At 40.9% G+C, this 22,044-nt stretch overlaps 1 protein-coding gene across 5 annotated transcripts in view; it reads left to right on the forward strand.

Moving 5' to 3' along the window:
* tshz2 (teashirt zinc finger homeobox 2) overlaps positions 1–22,044 on the forward strand; it is a 126,665-nt gene that overhangs the window by 7,711 nt on the left and 96,910 nt on the right. The gene's annotated exons all lie outside the window — the stretch shown is intronic.

The following is a 22,044-nucleotide window of genomic DNA, read 5'->3' on the forward strand; positions in this document are numbered from 1 at the left end:
GTAAATCAGCCATGTGTGGGTGCAGACGGCAACATTGTTTGATCTCTTTCAGACACTCTAATAATCTGCTCCCCTCTGATTGATACCTTCACACAACAAAGCACATTACACCAGCACACCACAGCAGCCATCAGTGTGTGCGCGTATGTGTGAGTGTGTACGTGCATGCGCCGACGTCTAGCTGTATGAAAAGTGTTCACGCTTGCGTGTGTGTGCGCGTCTTTCTGGTGGTCATCAGTATTGCCAGTGGCCAAGGGAGGGAGGAAAGGGGATGAATTAGTCTTCTGCAGAAACAGAGAGTCATTTGGAGTCTCTAAACCAATGACAGGGTAAAGGGTTCACAAAACGATCACCGGATAAAAGGAGGGGCAGGAAGCGAGAGGAAGTGCCATAAAACTAAAAACAAAATACAGCAAAGAGGATAGCAGAAACAGTTATTCTTCTATTAAAGGGTTACCGCTTTCACAAGTGCTGTTTTTTAAGGAGTAGAGCCTGCTGTTGATGTAGATGCATGCAATCAGAAGCAGCTTATGTATGAAAATATTTAATTAAGGCTTTTATAATTGCAGACTCTACAATGTATTTTCTTGCAAGGAAAAAAATCTATTTGGATGAAAAACGTTGCCCTCTTTGGTTTTCAATACAGCAAACATGTTTGAAAATGAATGTTTGGCCTAGGCTTTAACAAACATAGAACTACACAGCTGAATGCTCCGATTTTTTTCCCTTAAAATGCTGATATCTTTTCATGCCATCCATGGCCTTCTTTCAGCTCAAAGTGAATTGCATCCTTTCCAAATTGCCTTCCAACTCCTTGCTTGATATGGCTCATATACAAAGGAGAGCAATGTCCCGTCCAACAATACCCATACCATTTGTGCTGCTCAGCTTCAGAATGTCATTGGTTTGAGTGTGACAATAAAACATAACTCCACCTTTTTCTGTGGGTTGCATTGGAACATAGCTTCCAATTATTCAGCCCCAAATTCAATAGCAATTTTCTGCTCAATGAAATAGTGGTTTCAATCTCTAGAGTAATGTCACTTTAGAGAGATTTTCAAAATGGCATGTCTGTGAGTGAATAGATGGACGCAGGAGGATTCATTTTGCTTGAGGAAATGATACTTGTCTGCTGAAGCTTGTCATTTATTGATGAAGAGAATTCCTCCTCACATACTATAGAATCGACAGTATATGTACAGACGTGGTGGGGGGGTTTTTTCCGGGCAGATTTTTAGTTTTTAGTAAGTGTTTCTAAAAAGGATAAAAGATGCCAGCCAGATGCATAACGTTACGGTTGTGTTTGGTCAGATGGAGCCCATTTTGCTTCAGTGCAGCATTAAAAGTAGCACTGAACAATAAAAAAATGCAATTATAAGTGTGTTTGTGTGTAATGTATCAGTAGCCCATCCAGGGCCCCATAATGAATGCAATGCAACGTGCGATCACTGAGCCGTGCGTATGCCCCGCTCAATGCATCTCTGAAAATAAACAGAGCAATGGAAATGGTTCTCATTAGTGTTGTTTTCATATTAAGTCCCTCAGACAAGGTTGACAAACCCAGCTCCCTGTGCCAGGCTCCTCGGGGACCATCGCTTCAATACAGCTAGGGCAAACAACACCAGCCGATACCAACACCATTACCACCTCCTATAGTTACTTATCCTCCCCTCCCTCCCTGCGGAGTGCTCTGTCTACACAGACCAGAGGAAAATGCATTAAGATCTTCCAGCAGCATAGAGAAAGAGTCCTGCTTTCATTTATCACTATTGCTATTGGCCCTAAAAGGGACAAATGTCTGTTCTCCATCTCTGAGCAATTGGAATTGGAGAAATGTGTGCTGTGTGTGTGAGATGGAAGCTATTTTGTGCTCCAGAGACGATCCACTGCGAGGCTGTTTAGCAGGAAGGGAACAGGTGTGCTGAGCTTCTGGCTTCCACCATGTGTTCCAGTTGTTTCATCTGCACCTGTTTCCCCGAGTCCTGTATATGATGATCAAAACACTTTATTAACCATAAAGTGCTCTCGCTCATATGCCACAATGTCACTGCCTGTATCAGGCACATATCATTAGAAATAATTAAGTCGTGCGGCCGGCGCGTATTATTGTGTCAAAAGTTACATTAACAAGGAAAACATGTCCAACCTAAACTTGAATATGCTACTTTTGCAGATTAATAAATAATGATTTAAACTACGGTAGAAATAGCTCGTGCAAGAATACAGTCGGCAGCAGCAGTAAGGAGACGCAGGCTCCATGGCATTGTGATCTGTTTATATTAAAGTACGGCTTTCTAAACGATAACAGTGGCATTGTCGTAAAGAACCGAAAGAAGTTGTGCTGTGTCGGTTACACGTATTTCTCGAATACATGAAAGCACTGTTTCATCTATATGTGGCTGCATGTAACAAGTTTGATTGTAATTGTGATCAAAGCCATGCTGAGATGTGATATTTGCAGCAGATAAACAAATTTGAAAATCTAAAATTTGTCTAATAAGATAAAAATGAAGTGTGAAACTTGTGATGGTCTTGACACACTCATGATTTTAACAGAGAAGTTATTTGTTCAAGGCAGACAAAACGAAATGAAGTGAAAATATGCCATCGCTGCTTAACTTTAGGTGCCTTGAGACTACTATTGTTGTGAACTGGCTCCATATGTACATAAAAGCCAATCAGTCATGTTGTTCATACATAAAGTTAGAGAGATACAAGTTAAATCTGGATTTATGTTTTGTGTAATTTGCCGGTAGGAAAGAACTACAAAATTAAACAGGTGCATAGCTGCAACTTTGAAGTCAGCTGATAAGTACACTATGCATGCTGATTGTGTAGTGTAACACTACCCCAACACATGTTCTCACGTAACCATTAAAATATATAAAAAAAAACTTCTTATAAACTGGACTGTAAGTGTTTTTCCTCCAAAATTGGTTAATATCTTCATTATGTTTTTTAATTAAAAGATGATGAAAAATACCAACTTTATAGGGCAAAAATGACACCTGTGGACTTGCTGAGTTCAACCAAAAATAAAGAACATAATGGTTATCACTCTACTTTCATGTAACATAATCAGAAGCTTGAACTTTGACACCTATGACTGTTTTTAGGTTGTACAGAAATGTGTCTTTCTTGAATGCCTGAAGATAATCTTTTCCAACCTTGCTCAAATATTCACTCAAACTCAAGCATGAACTCAAATCTCAGGGTCGCTGATATCTCATCATGGCAGCATTCTTGTAAAGTCAAAGGAAAAAAAACTGTTTTGCAAAAACATGAACTTCGGCTGAAGGATGAACTGCTTGGAATTTGGTATTTGAAGGTCAAGATCACCTCGACAAAATGTTTTTTTTGGCTATAACTCAGTAATCTTCTAACAATGGTGGTACCATTTTACCAAATAACTCACCAAATATTATAATAAATAATAAATAATGATGTTTGGTGGTTTAAAAATTTATATAAAAATTTGATATCCTGACAAATCACTATTTTTTTCCCTGACATTTTTTATTTATAATTATTTATTTGCTCATTTATGTTTTGACTCTTCTCAGATTCTCAGTGTTTGTAGCATTTTAAACACCTGTTGTCAACCGGGATGCTACAGAGTGCCCACTGGTGGACAAAGCATGTAACAGCCACACTTATGCTTGAAGGGTGTTTCTCCTGTCTCCCCTGTACTTTCACATTTTAATATATTGGTAGTTATAAATGCTGATACTGATAGATCAGCAAATAGCTAATATTCACCAGTAATACTCGTCTGCCTGAATAAATCAGTCGTGTAATCTACATTTTACACTCAAAATGTTAAAGGTCAGTTCACCGTTACGTCAGAATATTGTGCAAGAATACTTATTCATAACCATTACTTATTAAAAGAAGGATAGGTTGTGAATTTATTTCACATTTTATCATATACTGAATTAATATCAATAACCTCAGGTGCCCACCTAGGTGATTTTGGCTTTACAGTGTTGCTCTATTAAAGATGTGTATGAAGCATCCATGTTTTAGAATTTGTAGCATCCTTGCATCAACACTCACTTTTGTTGCATTGTTTACTGTCATGGCTTCAACTTTAGGCTCTGTCAGAATCAGCTTAATTGGCCAGTGATGAATATACTTAACACATTTCTTGACTACATATGAGCCTTAGCCCTGTGAGCTTAGAAAAGCATACAGAAAAGGGTGAAAAATGCTAATTTACTGGTCTAGGAAGGCATACAGAGTTACAGATGCGAGGAGGCAATTCTAATTTATTTAAAAATAAATTAATTCTTGCTGTTTTGATTTCTGTTGATCAACTAATCTGCTAATTGAGTAATTGTTTTGGTTGTAATCCATGCTTAATCTTCTGTAGGTTTTCCAAAAATGTTACTGACCAGTCTTGTGAGCTGAGCTCAGCTTGATAATACACTATGTTGAATGACTATAAAAACCAAATACTTAAAATGTCTATCTATCTATCTATCTATCTATCTATCTATCTATCTATCTATCTATCTATCTATCTATCTATCTATCTATCTATCTATCTATCTATCTATCTATCTATCTATCTATCTATCTATCTATCTATCTATCTATCTATCTGCTTAAAAAATTGTGTTAATTAACCTAATACAACTGTCTGGTTATTGCCACATAAACCTTGGCATCCTTGAGGAAATTCACTGTCTTAACTTGAAGTATATGACTGTTTGTAAAAGCACAGGTGTTACCTATAACAAAGCGATGGCTCTTTTTTGTTCCAGTGAGCCATGACAGATCATCAGTGAGGCAGTGTGCACGATACAAGGAGCCTGAAACTAAAGTAGCTAAATGGAATTCAGACATCATTAATTTTGGTATTTATAACCATGCTTGTCCTACACTTGCACGTTACAGGAGACAATCGAAAACAGGAGAAAATCAAAATGATACTTAAACCTTAGTTGCTCGTCTTCGCAGACAATTATATGAATTGCTTTTAAACACACCGATATGAGAGCGATCTTTAAAAAATGCATCTTGCCAGTGCGTCTAACATACTCGCATCCTCCCACCTAGCACAAAGAAGTTACTTGGCCCACCTGAGCTGTGATTTGGCAGGACACATCACACTGCTGCAGGCTACTGTAAATATCACCTTTCTTGTTATCTCCAAGACCTGCTTTTCCAGTAAATAGGGGAACATGTAATTCAATACACTGTCGGCCCCTGTGCTTTCAGAGGACATCTAGGTGACATGACTTAGTGGCCCCGGAATGAACATAAAGATTAATAAGTAATGGCCACATAAAGATGATATTTGCACTCAGATATCGCCTTTTTTTAGATTAATGCTTTTGATCACAGGGAAAGTGGTAATACAAAACGAGCAGACAGCAGAAGGTATGACATCTCAACACAATCTGGTGCATTAGGATTCTGGAGTACTTTTCATGCTTGGCCCAAACAAAACTTTTTTTTCCCCCCCTTTTATTATTCCCAGTGCTTCTGCTGCTCTTGCATGATATTTTTGACAACGCACAATTGCGAATTATCAAAGATACCGCATGCTTTGATATGTGAGACAGGCAGTGATAACTCAAACTAGCTTGCATGCTACAATTTATTGACAATAACGATAATATTGAACCGCATGTCCCACACTCTAAAATGAAATGGTATTTGGCTGTCCTCTGTAATACTGTTGTCGGTCCCCCTGGTATTTTGTAATTTGTTGCAGTGTTTGTGTTCTCTTTCACACTTTAATATCACAGTATTGCTTCAATTTAAGCTCCAAGATAAAGTTCTATTTCATTTTGTGGGATTAACTTACTGTGTAGCACACGTCTCAAGGTATTTGTTGTGTTTTGTTTTATCTATGAATTATTTAGGAGCTTCAAAAATCGAGAATGGGTTAGAAGACTGTGTGTTCTGTCTCTCTCAGCAATCTCAGTCAGATGTTTAATTTGGTCTGCTAGCGTAGAATAGCGCTCAACACGACTGGGATTAGGTGGTTGGCTATGTAATTTCCCTGAAGGAGGAGCATGTTGAATTGGAGAATAATGATAAAAGAGGTACTGAACATTTGAAGCAAGGAAATATTAACTCATGATTGCTACGTGTGCTTGAAGGTATCACGGATCTTAGCTTTCATATTAAAGACGCTGCAAAAATAGAGAGAGTTTTAGGAAATATAGTCACACGAACCGCACAGCTCATGCTAGTAAGATGTTGCTTTAAAGTCTGCGGCAATGCTGTAGCCATCCTTTATCGGCTGATTCTACATAATTTACCCAACATGCTAAAGTTCACTAGGTCTATTAATGAAAGATTCCCTGTTTTGCTTTATACTCTGTAGCACTTTTTAAAAATGCTAATGGACTCCAACAAGCACCTGAGCAAGGATGAAAGTGCCCTAATTCCTGCTCAAAAGGTCACAGAGATGAGTTATAGTGGTATAAGCACCTGAAAGCTATTCCCTTGTTAGATTTGACAAAGGGAGGCTGCCATTTCCCACCTTAAAAATAGTGTTGGGTAATAAATGATCATTTGTGGAATGCAGTTGCTATCGGCAGTGACTTTTCTTCTGACATAACTTTACTGTTGGCTGATTTACATACGGAAAGTTGTCCCCAAAATATTTAAAATGGGCATTTTATTCATGATGCACAGCAGACTGTAGTGACACACACAAGAGCTCTTATTGTTCTTCTTAGGGGAAATAGCTAATTAGTTGGCCATGAAAAATGCCTGCGTCCTTGTTTTACTGTCATCCTCTGTTTGACTCGACAACATTGTAGGCTTTTGTGGAGATTTGCAGTTCTACATCCAGAATCAGCACAAAATAAAATATCTGCATGCCCACACTTTGCTTTTACCCCACTGAGTTACTGACACATGCACGCTACTATCAATTATGAAGCATACTGGTCTCTGGATAAGCGCTGCCGTCTGTACAGTAGCTGCCGTGTGCACCGCGGCATATGTGATCGTCCTTCTCAGCAGCCCTTTACAGGTCCCGGGAAGGTGCTCCTGGTGTGGATGCAGGGCTGTAGAGCAGGGATCACAATGACAGTTTCAGGTAGAGGAGTCTATTAATAGTTTACCTCTCAGCCAAAGCATTTCATCATTTTTGGTGTCTGTGGGCTTCCTGCTTAAAAAGGGGGGTGAAGTTATGCATCTCAATCTACCCCTTCATCTTTCATGTTGTTGAGGATTATAAATAAAAGGACAGACTTTGACCTGGGCTATTAGTTACCCGGGATCCTGTGGCTAGATGGTGCTTTGTCTTCTGTCAGATTGTGGTGTTTTTCCTTCACAAGGCAACAGGATTACAATCAGAGTCTTTGGGAATACCACATGAGATATGATACCTGCTACCTAGAAGTGAAAAGGAGGAAGACGGATCAACAAAAGACAAAACAAAACCAATCAGTCAAAATCAGCCAAAAGGGAGCAGCAGAACAGAAGAAGGTGGAGAATTTGACAGTAGGTCAAGCTATGGGTCAGTGTGAAGTACCACTCTGTTGATTGCTGTTTTTCCCCTTGTGTAACTTTCTTGTTTTGACCACACAAACTGCCCCGATGTCCCCAGAGATGTGCCCCTCTGACAGAGCGATGAAGAAAACAGAAACCTCTCGCTCTCTCACCTTCCCCGTGGTCCAATAGAAAGGCCCGACATATGCCAAAGCAGCCTGTCAGTGCTGCTTGTTGTTGGACAGACCTTTGATCTTGAACAAATAGAGAGTCTCAGAGCACCTGCCTTGGGGCATGAAGAAATATGGGCACCGCAAAGGGTCAAATTCTAGAAGAAGGCAGTAAAATTAAAACCTTTATTGCCATCTTTATGGCCTCATTCGGTATGGCAATTACATTATCTATGGAAAATGACAGAGCTTTGTTCCCATTATCAGGGAAATCTCTGGCAAGGAGTGTCTGATGTGCTGAAAATGAAAGTGATGTATGTCAGTCTGAATAGATCACAGCGAGTGTGGACTTACCGCGCTACAGTATGTCAAGGTGGTTGTATTCAGCAGTTTAACGTGCTGAAATTTGATTACAATTTGCAAGTAAACACAAGTGCTCAGACATGCAAGTAATCAATAAATAACACACAAAAAAGTTTTTTCAGCTCAGAGTGTTTCTGTCAAATCTAGATTGACAGCCCTCACTTGGAATTAATGATTTTGCTTTTCTGCGACCACTCAGACGCTAACCACCCGAAACCCCACACATTGACTTTTCTCCACAGATTGCAACTCATCCATTTTTTAATTGTGTTCATTTTTACCTGGGTCCCACCGGACTCGGTGCAGCGGTGGTCGTTGTCATCCGTCTGCTCTGACAGGAAGGGAGAGTGAGAGAGTGGCGCCACACCACTTTCCACCCCAAGCTGATGTGTCAGGCTTATCACACAGCCGAGCGATCCTGAGGTGACATCCTCCACTGAATCAGTGACATTTCACGGACGGTGCAAATCTATCCATCTTTGTCAAGCATCCGCCTCGATTTTAGCATTCCCAGAGTTAGCATATTGATCACTGAGAAACGCATGAGTGAGGACTTCTTGTTTTCTGCTCCTTAAAATGGGCATTGTGAGTCCACGGGACTCTTCTGTCAAACTCTACTGCAGTGGGCCTTAATCTGCCCTCCTCAAAGTTGCATAAAAGATGCAGGGCTCTTGTCATTCAGGACCAAGAGACACACCAAAGACTTTCTTTAGTTTATGTCAAAAACTTTAGTAGGGTGAAGTTTCTACAAAATGAACTCTTTCAGTATAGTGTTGTTTTCATTAGTTTTCTTTAGTTGTTTTACTCTCATTAGTTTTCACTTTCTTTTTTTCCTATTTAGATTTAACAACTTAAATAGAGACTGTTACAATTTTTTATTTTTATTTTTAGTTGTCTATGATAAGATTGGACATCCCTGGAAAACAGCCCTGACTTAGTCCCACACACCTTTGGTTCAAACCTTCTGTTTGCAAAAGGTACCCAATGTCTTATAGGCAGGGGGGAGGACTTAAAACAGCTTGTTTCAGGTAGCAGACGAACAGAGGATCTGCAAAAAGCCCCAGTTTTGGTAAAATAAAGAGTAGCTAATGTGGAAATGAGAATAATAGGTCTTCATTGATTATAAAACAAACAGCTGATGAGGAAATCAATTGGGGAGGCTATAGCTCAGGAGGTAGATCAGGTCATTTACTAATCACAAAGTTCCCTGGCTTCTGCTCTGGTTTCCATGCCAAATATCGTCAGGCAAGCTACTAACATCAAGTTGCTCTCTGATCCATCCATCGGTGTGTGAATGTTAGATAGAAGGCCCTTAAGCATAGGTCAAAAAGTATTTGTTTTAGAAAGTGTAAAAAGCACTGTATAAGAAACAGTTCGTTTAACATGAAATAATGTTTGATAACTTGCCAAAATGCTGTTGAAGTTTAGTCACATTTGTGTTTGATAAACCGACTGCTTATGCTTTAGATCAGCGGTCCCCAACCCCCGGGCCTCGGACCGGTACCGGTCCGTGAGTCGTTTGGTACCGGGCCGCGAGAGTTGAGGCTTAGGTGTGAAATGTTTGGTTTTCAGGGTTTTTATCGGTTTTCAGCGTTATTTTGTTATCGTTTTGATCGTTAACTCGGTTTTCCTGGGTCGTTTCACGTGTGTTATGAATAAATCTTCTTTTTTTCGGTACCGGTACTAGTTTTATTTTGTTGCATTTATCCGCGACACCTTAAAGGCCGGTCCGTGAAGATATTGTCGGGCATAAACCGGTCCGTGGCGCAAAAAAGGTTGGCGACCGCTGCTTTAGATTACAGCTTTGCTTTTGTAATTTCAATTGCTGTGATGCATATTGAAACAAACAGGAAGGAGCCCAGTTTATAATGGTCAATATCCTAACCACCTGGGCCCAGCGGTGTGTAAACCGTAGCAGCTTCTGTTATTTGTGTTGGGGAGCGGGTGGGGGTACGGGGTTGGGGTGGGGGCGCAATGTAATAATTGATTAATAATGCAAAGCTTTAGGGAAAACTATAACCCCTAAAATGAGGGCGATGATTGTGCTTGCGCCGAAGCAAATCAACAGCGACAGAATAGCACCAGGGATTACAACATCTGCAGTCTGCGGTGTCGAGGTTAACTTGTCCTGTGATTACAAAACGCATTTACCGGGAGCAGGTGTTACATTGACACTGTTGCGAGCATGTATGTGCAAAGGATGGTGCAAACCGACGCACGCACACACGCACACACACACAATGTGAAGCACCCAATCATACAAAGGGCGTAAGAGAGCAGAAAGGAGAGAATGGCTGCTTTCCTAACTATATGCCTTTGGCCGCTCTGCCTGTGAGACCCGTGTGAAAACATGAATGAGCAGCCTGCAAATCGATAGGGACAAGAGATCTAGTGTCTAGCAAATCCAGTGCAGACTGACATGTTCTCCATGTAATCTCCTGCATTGTGCTACGAGGGGAAAGATTATCCTTCTCTGACTGGCTGGTAAAAGGTTGCTTTGCTGTAGTTCATGACTGTGTGAAGGGAGGGAGCATATGCCTCTCTGTAAACGATGCTGGCTCCCCCTCCTCCTCTGTCAGAGGCTGGATTATGTCCAACATTATCCACCACCACCCCCCCCAAGCACACACACCCGACTCTCCAATAAAGGGCTTTCTCTCTCCTCTTCTCCTTTCAAAAATCATCGGATTTATGACAGTGGATTTCGGAAAAGTTCTTCGCCAATTTTGATGCCTGCTAAGTACCCCGCCAGGATTAGAAGAGGCCTCTTGATGTGTGCACTCCACGGTGTCGAGCAATGCATTGTGGTCAGGGTGATCAACTGAGGAAAAAAGGGGGAGCAGTACAGTGTGCATAATGATAAGGCTCGTTGTACACATCAAGCGCTAAAAGCAGAGAGTGAGAAAAGGCCTGTGTTTGTTTAGAATCAATAGAATACACTATCGCATTTAATTTGTCTTGTGCTGCCTTTCCTACCTCTTTGCGTTGCGTTCATAAACAGCAGATTGGAGGAGACGGTTAGCTCCACTGTAGCAGTGCCATTATGGCAGATGCAAGGGAAACAGAATAGGAGCTGCTTGAATGAAATGACCGCTTACACTGACAGTAAATTGAAACTTAACACTGCAGCACAATTTACAAAGGCATAATAAAAGGCAGAGACTATCTCGGGATAGACTTATAAAAATGCAGTATACATGTTGTAAATTGTAATGAAATACAGCAATGACTTTCCTCTGATCTAGAAATAAACAGGAAAAAGTTGTGCGATATCTGATGCAAGATTTATTGTGCCACGCTTGTATTGGCATATGTGTGTGTGTGTGTGTGCTCTTCAAGTCTAGACACAGGAGGCAGACAGTCACCTTCACAGCCAGCTATCCCTCCCACCGGTAGGCCTGTGTGTCTCTCTGCGATGATGCTAGGTGGCCTGTATGTGCAGCTGTGTATTCCGACTCACTGAAGCGGTTTTGACTGCCTGCCTGCGATATGACTGACAGAAGGTCTGGCTTTGGGCAGGTGTGAGACGAGGAAGAGCCAGCTTAGACTCAGTTAATAAAGCTTCAACTAGTTCCTCAGTCTGCCCTTGGAGATCGCTTACATCAAAGCACCAATCAAAAACTGGTGCAGATATAATTTGTCATCAGGGATTTCCTGGTGGAGAATTATAGAGAAGATACAGGCCGATCAATACTATGGATTTTCACTGCAGTGGCTGATTGTCCAATTGCCGTGAAACATGTACCGAGATAAAAGGGCACGCCTGCCATTTTGTAACAGACTGCCGAGTCAGCATAGGGCTTGTCAGATACTTATAGGCTGCTGTGATAGAAAATTATCATGCTGCAGTGTCCAAGTACTATTTAACACATTTTCTCTCCATGGGACGTGATTCATCTCAGATTTCCTCTTTCTCTGCTTTTGAGGGGGCATCACTCTGCGTCATTGTCAAGTGGGGCTCTGGCCACACATGGATGGTGCTTAAAAAGGAGCAGACACACACGGATGCCAGTGCAATGCAATCCCTCCGCGGGAAGATGTCAACTAGAATTAAGAAAGACGTTGGAGGAATATGTTAAATCCCTGGAACACTCCACAACACTGACCACTTAAATCACTTAATACTGACTTCAAATAATTCCTAATCATTTCAGATTAACTTCCCCAAAACATTATTTGAACATGAACATTTTTAAGAGGCTATCTTTTGGAAGACTTGTTGAACACGCTGGCATTTACCTCCAGTCACACCACACAAAAACTACCTGTAAACATATATTAAACCGCTGCTCTCAACAAAGTCGAGCCTTTGTCTGGTGTACCATCTGCCTGAAAAGCCTCTGTCATTCAGGCCTGGAGACCGGTTGGCAACAACTACTTGTTAGGAAGGTATATTCCCCAAGTTGTTGGCAAGTGTTTGCTGAAGGCTCTTGGCTTATGCTAAGTGCAGTTGGTTTTAAAGGGTGTGGCTCACCAAAAACCTTCTTGCAATATTATTGGTTACCAACAGATTGGCATGGTTGCCGGTAGTTTGCATGGGAAATGTGAACTTGTCTACACTCGCCAACTACTTACCAAGCAGTAGCAAAACTTTTAAAAGGGCAGCAGAATCTAAATACAGGGAATGTTGGCCTTCAAAGTAGACGTTTCCATGCCTTACCACTGCAGCCAACATGTTTCAGAAGGACAAGGTTTTACTTTGAAGGTGAATGGTCTTTGTTTGACTGCCAGTAACCTCCAACATCTGCTCACCAACCAGTCAGCTACCAGTGCTTGCCACAGGGTTGCACACTGGTCTTCAGGCCTTCGATGGGCTGCCAGTAATAACTAGTTGTTGCAAACCCCCTCCAAAAGACAGGAGACTGTCATAGTAATCAAAATTCATTATCTTCCTATCCTATTAACTGAAAGATGCAACCATTTTATGCTTTATAACATAAATTGATAAAGCACAAACAGCATAAACAAGGTCAAGATGTCCAGTGAATGGAATTTGCAGAGGTGACACTTAGCAGCCAGCTGCCTATGTGGGCACAACTGTCAATCAAAACAGCCTTGCCCTTAACTTTAAGCCTCATCAATATTCATGTGGAAGAGTTGGACAGTTATCGTGAAGGGTGGAAATGATTCATGCAGGTCCAATCTGTAAAAATTATTGTTTAAAAACATTGAAACTGGTGATCGACTTGCTGTGAAGCAAACCCCATCTGGCCAATAGAGGAATTGCAGTTTATGGCACCACTGCGTTGATTTCATTTTTTTAGCCCCTGCGGTTGCAGGTGGGCGCTAGAGTGTAGCTGGTTATGTGTTATGAAGCAGAAGCTGGGGTTACTTCTATGGGAAGAAAACAGATTATACAGGCACCAGCATTAGTGGTTAGATCAGGCACTGGCACCACTTTGGTGGAAAAATATTTGCTGTCAATTTTAATTAAAGAAGAGTAATATCCAAAAGCATTATGAATACCAGTACCTATTCATTAGTATGTTTTGAACAAATTCTGTGTATGACAGATTTGTTATAGTGATTACACTTTGGCTCTGTGTTCTTAATCCTGATCTGGTCTGAAGCTGATCCTAAAAGCTGATAGACCAAACTCAAATTACAGCCATGTGGGGTGACGTAGAAGAGTGAATAGTGTCATGCCAGGTTTGTGCAAGCAGTGAGCTCAGCAAAGTCTCATTTGTCTTCTTCGGGAATGAGAACCACAAGCAAGCACATAAAGGCTGCTTTTTCTGGGTAATCTTCACCCCACAGTGACTTTCTTTAGCCACGCTTAATGGCTCTGCGTATGGAAATGTCACTTGGCTGTTGGTTAACTGGTTTACCACACTGTTCAAGACTTAAATATCTTAACTGTGTTTCATCTGGGATGCAGATCCCTTTCTGTGTCCTGCTCATGATGAATTGTAATAAATATAGCAATCCCTTAACTTTACATCTGGTGTAATCATCAGGTCAAATGTCATCCCTTTGGTTTATGATGTTCCCAACACCCGAAGCTTTAGATCTAATTAGAAAATGTTAGCATGCTACAACAGTAAATGAAGATGTGAACATGGTCGCTTATTTATCTCAAGGCGCGGCAGTCCCTACAGTCTCAGAGCTACTTGTAAAGGCTGTATACTCTTAATTGGCTTTTAAAAAAAATTATATGTAAGGGAAAGTTTTCAGATTAGTTGCTAGATAGCTTAAAAGTACAGACTGAAAGATACAAACTTCATTAACAAGTTAATGTTTCTTCTGCTTTTCTTTTCTTCCTTCTTTTTGGGGAAATTCTTGCCAGATGGACAATACCGTTGCACATGTCATCAAGGGAAAACAAGCACTTCAGAGTGGGTGGGCCTTGTACCATGGAGCACTGAATTGTGTCCAGAAATGTCTGTCTTTGTTGTATATGCAAAGGCAGTCTCCAGACTGAGGGCAGTGACTTATAGGGCTGATGCCAGGCTGGGAAAATGAGCTACCGCAGCTCAGTGACAGAAGCACTGACCCTCAACGCAGCCATCTTTTACTGTTTACGGATGTACTGTTGCTGTAATGACCTACTTTTAAAGCTACATTATAATTTGATGTATTAAGGGAGAGTTTGGTGCATTCCTTTTAGGGGTGACTGAAGGCCACAAGAGTCAAAGGAGATAAAATTCATAAAGAAATCGAATATTACATGAGTTTTGGTTTGGTATACGTCTCTTTGAGAAAAAAAAAAAAGGAAAATACTAATTCGGAAATGTTTTTCAGTGGAATACTTAAACCCTTTCCCTCCAAGAAAACTAAATGTTGTTGTTAACAAGCCGAGTTCACACTATTTGTTTTGGATCTATGATATTGCTTAACTGAGCCGTACTTCTTCTTTTCAATGAATCTGAGTCTGTGCCACAAATGAATGGGACTTTTATTCTGAAACACTCTCTCCACGTAATCCTGCTTATGCCCCTTTTACTCTAAAACACACAGCGTAGCACTGAGTTACAAATGTTATTAGATCGCATTCACATATTTGTCTGTTTGGGGTAGATTGTGCTTCGATCCTAAAATCCTCACCACACCACCTGTTTTAGTGCAAATTGCACTGCCAAGAGCCTGAAAATTTTGCTGTTCATCTCAGCATGAATACAACTGCAGTTGTTGGCATGCTGCAGAGATGCTGAAATAAAGACTCATGTTATAATTAGTTCAACAGCAATAAGATCTTCTCCACAAACGGGAAAATCTGTGTCACCGAACAGCCGGCAGCCTTAATTTCACCATATTTTCCTTAAACCATTAATCTTCCTGGATTGGTAGCTAGAACAGGACCCCACCCTGTAAATGCAGGACAATTTGAGTAGCCAAAATGAATCAGAGGCAGGTCTGGCAGGACTAATCCTGCTTAAAGTTAATGGTCAACCATAACAAAGTTTACCATTTTGTTTTCCATCCTGTGTTGTCCTTCCCGTTGCCCGTCTCAGCTGACGGGTGTGGACATAAGCGTTTTGGGAAATATGCACAGCAAAATGAATTCATACTGTAAGGTAATGAGGACTTGCATGAGCTGTAATTGTTATTATTGCCAGACACAAATTGAAAAGCATAACCTGTCTGACACCAGCTATCAGTTGTCATTATGTGGGAAAACATGCCCTCGTTGCAGATAGCTGTCTGTTGACACCCAAAGTAATTGAGGAGGTAGTCGAGCTGTTGAAGGCTCTCAAAGGGGAGGACGAACACTTGATCAGAGCTTTTTTATGTCTTCTGAGATGATTTGATTTCACATAATGTCTATTTTACAGCCAGATATGCCATTAATTTGCATGATAGCGAGCCAAAATGTGACATTTTTATTTAGACGTCCCCACAATGTTTGGAGAACAATTGGGTGGTGTTTTTTCTTCTGTCAGTCTTTCAGCGCGGTGGCGTCTCATTATATCATATCTAACAGAGCAGTGAATAGCTGCCTCTCTCCTCACATTGCTGTGTCAGGTCAATGTGCCATTTTTTAAGTGGTGACGGGAGAGAGGCGGTGGGGGTATATTGTTGACAGCGAGATGATGATTTCACATTTAACTCTTCGTTGTTGTTTACCAAAAGCAGAAACTAATAGAAGAAACAAAGTAATTACTTTAGCCTGCATATTGACATCCTATATCATCTGGCTTTAAAAAAAAAGGAAGAAAGGGACATCTCACAAAGAATTCTTGAAATGTGATCCAATTTGAGTGCAGTGCGGTATCTGGAAGTGTATCTGTAAGACATCGTATACCAGTATTTAAGCCTTATAGTCCGATGGTGTCTCTCCTGTTAGCTCCTGCTGGCAAACTGGGCAAGTCTGTGCTCGGTGCCTGAAGCGCTGAAGCGAGAACAAGGGGCTTCTTTCCCATGAACTGGAGCCAAGTGCCAGCACTTAAGGTGAAGGGCCGAGGCGCTGGAGAAGTAATTTAATCTGAGGCTCTGCCCAATTCCCTGGGCGGCTGAGTTTAAGAAAGGTCACACAGAGAAACAGGCACTGGTGACCCCTTCCCAATTACGGGCGCTACAGCAGAACATATCACAGCACCGTCCAAAGTGACAGTCATTTAGCAGCAACTCATCTGAGGGGAGGAAGTGGGAGATGGATGATAAGGAAATAAAAAATGATTTGCCAGGACCTGTTAGCCACTTCTCTACACAGGCCTGCTGCCCCCCCCTCAGCTCCTCCCTGTCTTATTCACACACTCATAGACTCCCTCTCTCTCTCTCTTTCTCTCTCTCACTCCCTCTGCCTCTTCCCACCCCCTGCCACCCCTGCTGCCCATCTCCCTCCTGCTCCACAGACACGTGACGACTCCGCATGATTATTGGCGCAATCACTCATGTAACAGCCTGCCCAGCTTTCTGTGGGGGCTCCAGTATTTGTCACTGTCACTTCCCCAAGTGCTCCGCCATTGTCTTGGAAATTGTATGTGTAAGGCAAGAGATGCCTGTGACCCACTTCGACAAGGGAGCCAGCGATGTGAGGGCGCTCATCACACAAAAAAACAGCAGTTTGATGTGTCCTATTATGTGTCCCAGCAAGAGCCATAAATAATTGTGACAAGTTTTTTGTTGCGCGTGAAAGTCCTTGACTCTGCCTCCTGTTCCAGCACCTCCTCTCTCGTATGGAGACGCTGCCAAGCACCCCCGATGATAGATGGCACGGTGCAGCAAATGACAACGGGATAGATTTTTAGTTTGTGCTTTGGAAGGGATCAGTAATGGTGCTTTGCTGTACAAAGCAATAAAAGAGAAGGACAAGAGACAGAGGGGGGAGAAGGAGGGAAAAACAAAAAAAGATGCTTCGACGCTGAAAAGGGAAAAATGATGGCCAGTGACGCATGAATTTTGGACATTTTAGCACTTAGATAAATGAAATCAGGGTTTGTCAGAATGGACAAGTGCTGTGGTACTGGGCCACTCGCTGCAAAAAAAAACCCCCCAATATATATATATATATATATATATATATATATATATATAAATGCATGGAATACATTTCACAGTATTAAACTGTCCACTATAACCGAAAAAAATAGTCTTTTCCTCGCAATAAAAGAATAAACTGATAGAGCTCTGTACAACTGCATCGTTTTTGCAGTTTGTCTTCACCTTAGAAAAACAGAAGCTCTATGCAGTTGTTCAAGTATTCATTTGAGTAAATGTTTTTGCTCTTTGTTCCTTGCCAAGCTGTGATTTCGGACTGCTTAGCTGCAAAAAATTTCTGTGAAAAATTGACATGGACATTAGATAAAGTACCACCTGCAGGTCCTGGGTGCCAGGCGGGCAGGATACTGGAAGACAGTATGATCAGTCATGGTAATGAGCACAAGGCAGACATACATGCTTTGAATTATATGACTTTGAGGCCTGGGCACCCTCAAAGCAGGCCTCAGCCATTAGTTTAACCACTCTTTCCTTATCTCAGAGTCAAGCTGTGAAGTTTTTACAGCACCATCATTCTCCTCTTTCCTCCCTAAATTGTTCCACAGTCGCTGTGTATACTAGTAGACTTATAGCTAAATTAAGATTGTTTGTCTACTCATATCGTGTGATCTTCAGTTAAATGAATATGCGGAGCTTCTTTCGGCTGAATTGCTGAGGTCAAAAAGCCCAAGTGTGTTTATTTAAACAACGTGAAATGACGTGTTGATATCTGCAGTTTACGTGGCAAAAAAAACACGCGAGCATGCACGTTTTTATCTTCGTTAGTTGACCGCAGATGCATTTGCTAATTGTATTCCGCTTCCTCTATCACAATTATTAATTTATCTCTTAAGACTACCGCAGCAGTGACGATCATTCATATCGCCGCATCCGATAGTTAAGAAGTGGGCTTCCGTAAAAATCCATCATGTACATCAATGCACATTACCGAGGTAATTAAACAGGAGGTAATACTGCCAGATATCGTAAAATATCAAGGGGTGATCATACGCCCCTTAACACAGTAAAGCCTCGGCACGTGGAAATGATGCAGTAGATGAGGCATCAGCTGCACAGAAATCCAACACACAAATGTAAATGTAATTTGTCTATTTTAGAGCATCTGTACCTTATCCTGTGAAAAATACTAATTATTTGAAATATACTGATTACAGCTAGGCGAGAAAGTGGCATTAAAATAATTACTTGTGAGCCCTCTCAGAGTTTGTACATTTAGCACTGTACCACCATTAGGAATAATCTGTCCAATTAAAGGTTGTGTAATTAATTAAGTGCACATTCTGTGAAGAGGAGAGGGGAGAAAATTTATCAACCTGCTGAAATATGACCTATCTTGTCCAAAAGACTAATATGTTTAAACAAAAGATGAAAATTGATGACAACATTATTTGTAACAAAATGCTCACTGTGCAACTATGATGCATCTGTACTTGGATTTGGCTTCGTAGCATTGTCCTCACAAAAGCTGTGATGTATTACCCCCGGCTGCCTGGCGGTAACTTTCGACGAAGGGCGCTTTGCCTATCTCCTGGAACAGTCTGTTACTTTATCCCACTTCACATCTCGGGCCTTCACTGTAAGCATCGTCTGGTAGATTGAGACACTTTCATGAGCAGAAATGCAAAGATGGATTCTGTCGAGGTCCTACAAATAGACACGTATTGTGACAACATAGGAGGAACTGAGCGTTGGCACCGAACGGACATCCTGATACCACCACCCAAAAGTGTAGCAGAGCAGAAAACATCTTGCTGCGCTAAACCTGTCGGGTCATTTCTGTTATAGCAAGAAAATTTGAGCCAATGTCCTGTGTGTGCCTCCGAGAGTGTGAGAACGATGCCAAGTGCACATTCTTTCACCTGCTATTACAGTTTGTTGCCAGCTCTACATATGGCCTAGATCAACACTTCAGGGAACAGACATCAAAGCCCAACACTTAGTAATGTACAAATACAAACACGTGTCTTCTGCTAACATGACCAAGATATATACTGTATATGTACGTACATCCACCGTGGGGAGTGCATTACTACTGCAGTGACACATTTATTTAGGAACTGAGTCAAGCACTCAGGAAGCAAGTATTTCAAGAGTATAATGGGTAGTGTAATAATTAAAACAGTACTTAAGAAATAGGCACTTAGTGGTAGGTGTTATAAATTGTCTTTATTAGTAAACATCTTCAGTGATACGTCTCATAATCAGAATACTGTTAAGGAAAAGTGGGGAGTCATAAGCTAATGCTAGCACTCGCTAAGCAGGGTTTGTAATAGGGTACATCAGTTTGCTGTGATTTTAAATTGAAAGCATTTCCCTAAAACCTGTATATACCTTGTGTCCATGTACATATTTCTGTACAAATTTCAAATTTTGATTTGTCTGATCCCAATTTTCCACTTTGCACCAATCCATCGTGTTCACAGATGTGTGCTTCGTTGCATGATAACACTTTAACTTGCATATGTGAATGAGATGGTGATTTCTGGAAGTGTTCCTGAGCCCATGTCTGAGTTTTCCATGGTGCAATCATATCTGTTTTTAATGCAGCGCTGCCCGTAGTTCAGTGGCATCCAAATTTATTGACAACCTTATCCCTTGTGAGTTTTAGCCATCCTTTAATGACGTTATGTACAGTAGATGATGTGATACTAGAAGTTGAGGAGCATAATTTTAAATTGCTCCATAATTTGTATATGCAGCAAACACCTTAAGATAGGGTGAAATTTCAACAATAGGTCTCGGGTCGTTGAGTCTGCTATCATTAAAAAACACCATGGTTATAATTCCAAGAAACTCATTGGCAAACTGACAATTGATTTCTCATTGGCTGATATGAAAATAACAGTGAGGAGAACTTCCTCCTTCTCTGCATATTTTTACAAAACAAGAGTGCCATGCTGAACGTTTTGGCAGCTCAAGCTAACTTTTTGAAGTCCAGCCTAAGTGGCCATTTGAGGAATTGTAGTTTTTGGCACATCAGTTCTCCAGTCATTTTCCATTCCTAAGATCTGCCATTTGGAGGCACCCTCATCAGGGTTTTTTTGATCTTATCATTTCGATTAGACCTTAGCCTTGTGAAGTCTTGTTGCGAAGCCTCAACCTCAGCATTTTGGCCTTCACCATCTCACTTAAACCAGACGAGACAAGCGAGCGGTCGATCTGACTGATAAACCGAGGAACATTGCACGCATATGCCATAGAGACTTGTCAATTGCAAGAAAGGTCCACATCAAAGTGTACTTTTATTTTCTTTTTTGTCTGTAATGGGGGCAATAACCTGCAAAACAAGTGTCATCTCGTATTCAGTAAAACTTTAAAACTCACAATTGACACCATAAACTTCTCGAGAAAGTGTTTACTGAGGTCGTAGATCAAAAGAACTGAGGGCAGTTTTCCTGTTGTCTTTGGTGCTATCAGACTTTTTTTTGTCCCTTGCATGCCATTAGAAAGAATTCAAGTTTAAGGCACTTCTGCACTTCAGTTCAAAACATACCTGCACGATCTGTTAGCAAGGAAAATAACAGCGGCAGAAAATGTTGAGAATAAGCGTTACTTCAGAGATTTATTATTTTATGATGCCTCATATTTGTGTGATAATTTTCCACATGCAAATGTGCGCCTTTTGCATGCATTTAACATGACTGTATGGCTAAATATATGTATTCGTAATCGACAAATTGGATAGCTCCAGGAAAGCGAATATTTCTCCAGATAGTTTGCACATCATATTCACACTAATATTATTTCTGCACAGAAAAAACAAACTGTGATGCAGCAGGGTTCTAGTGCAGTGTAATATCATCTGCTGGAGCACACCATTGGTTTATCACATATGTGCAAGCCCACAGTTTGGCTAGATGACTGACAGAAAAAAAGAAAAACATTACCAGCAGAGTAACTTTCCAGAGTTATAAAATCCAGTCTTGGAGTATTATAAACTGCAGCGCAGTGTTTTGACATCCGATAAGCCTTGAAATTTATTGATGTTTTACTTCAGCTTGACTTCCTTGAATGTATCTTATCATCTCAGCAGTACATGGGAAAAAAAGCCAGAATGCCTCCTTAGGTTCAGTGTTACATGTGCTGGTTGTTCATATTTTGTAGATTTAAATAATTACAATCATTCGTTCATTTGTCAAGCCTTAAAAGGTAGCATTTGATCTTAAATAGATTTGTATGTACAGCTTATGTAAGTATATTTATTATAATTTAACGCGCCATTGTTGGATCTCTCAGCAGTCTAGAGTTGTTGATTGACTTTCTAAGGTTTCAGTTCCCACATTATACTTTTATTTTTTAATCCAGCCTCCAAATTTATTCCAAAATGGAAAAGTGTTTCATGTTCTCTACTGAAGCACCAGCTGACACCTTCTGTAAAAACATAACAGGCAAGGATAGGGCCACATAATGTCCATATTTTCTGTTGTATAAGCAAGATATACTTTGAGCTCTATGAGCCTTGTGGCCCTGGTATGTGCACCTTCCCAAACTGCCATCCAGCCGACAGCTCAGCCAGGCAAGAGAGGAAGAGAGGCTGATAGGAGAGGGAGACATAAATCCTATGTCCTATATAAAAAGAAATACTATCCGTGTCAAGGAAAGGTGGGATGCCCTA

The sequence above is a fragment of the Neolamprologus multifasciatus genome, chromosome 20, assembly GCF_963576455.1.
Source record: "Neolamprologus multifasciatus chromosome 20, fNeoMul1.2, whole genome shotgun sequence".
Classification (NCBI taxonomy): Eukaryota; Metazoa; Chordata; class Actinopteri; order Cichliformes; family Cichlidae; genus Neolamprologus; species Neolamprologus multifasciatus.